Source organism: Artemia sp. Qi Xiang Cuo, chromosome 4 (assembly GCF_049724085.1).
Source record: "Artemia sp. Qi Xiang Cuo chromosome 4, ASM4972408v1, whole genome shotgun sequence".
In the NCBI taxonomy this organism is placed as follows: domain Eukaryota; kingdom Metazoa; phylum Arthropoda; class Branchiopoda; order Anostraca; family Artemiidae; genus Artemia; species Artemia sp. Qi Xiang Cuo.
The window spans coordinates 74,928,696-74,929,968 of NC_142797.1; positions in this window are offsets into that span (position 1 = coordinate 74,928,696).

Consider the following 1,273-nt stretch of genomic DNA (forward strand, 5'->3'; position numbering starts at 1 on the left):
CAGCTCACTGATGTTAGCAAAAAGCGTGAAACACGCCATCTTTATGCCATATTATTTGAAAAAAACTACGTTTTCTAAAGAGTTAAAGAGGCTGAGTTACAAGGTCGAACCTTAAAACGTACAGGGATTAGGAGGCACAGTTGGGGGGCTACCGCCCCCAAACCCCCGCTTTCGCAGCCTTTAAATATAAAAAAATTTCTTTAAACTGAAAGTAAGGAGCGACATTAAAACTTAAAACGAACAGAAATTATTCCGTATATGAAAGAGGCTGTGCCCTCCTCAACGCCTCGCTCTTTACGCTAAAGTTTGACTTTCTCACAACTCTTTTTTTAAAAAATAAAAAATTTATCGTAAAGATCGAGGCGTTGAGGAGGGCACAGCCTCTTTCATATACGGAATAATTTCTGTTCGTTTTAAGTTTTAATGTCGCTCCTTACTTTCAGTTTAAAGAAATTTTTTTATATTTAAAGGCTGCGAAAGCGGGGGTTTGGGGGGCGGTAGCCCCCCAACTGTGCCTCCTAATCCTGTACGTTTTAAGGTTCGACCTTGTAACTCAGCCTCTTTAACTCTTTAGAAAACGTAGTTTTTTTCAAATAATTTCTGCACGTTTTTGTACAGTTTATTACTTATTATTGCTTGACTAACTGTTAGCTGATCGTGTCAGGAGTTAAAGTTGGGGGGCTGCCGCCCCCAAACCCCCCGCTCTTGAACATTCTTGTGTTAAGGCTTTTAATTCCTGAATACTCAAATCACGTCGTACAGGGTGCCTCCTAATCCCTGTACGTTTTAAGGTTCGAACTTGTGACTCAGCCTCTTTAACAGTCCCCCAACTGTGCCTCCTAATCCCTGTACGTTTTAAGGGTCGACCTTGTAACTCAGCCTCTTTAACTCTTTAGAAAACGTAATTTTTTTTAAATAATTTAAAAAAAAACTGAGTTTCTTTTCAAAGTCTAAATTCAGTATATAAAAATTTGCTCTGATGGTGAATCGAACCCGAGTTTTCCGCCTGAGAGTCTGAAGTATCAACCGCTGGGCTATACAGATACAATGGTAATTGTTTTTTAGTATATCGAAGCTATTTTCGACGCAAGCAAATTCCCAAAAAACTTGATATTTGTTTTTTGGAAAACAGGGAAGGAGTGATCAGATTGAGCTGAAATTTTGAGGATAAGCTCCCAGGCCCCAGGAAAGCTTATCCTCTAAATTTCAGCCCGATAAGACAACGTTAAAGGGGGGTTGTGGTGGGAAAAATTAACATGGGCTAATATAGGAA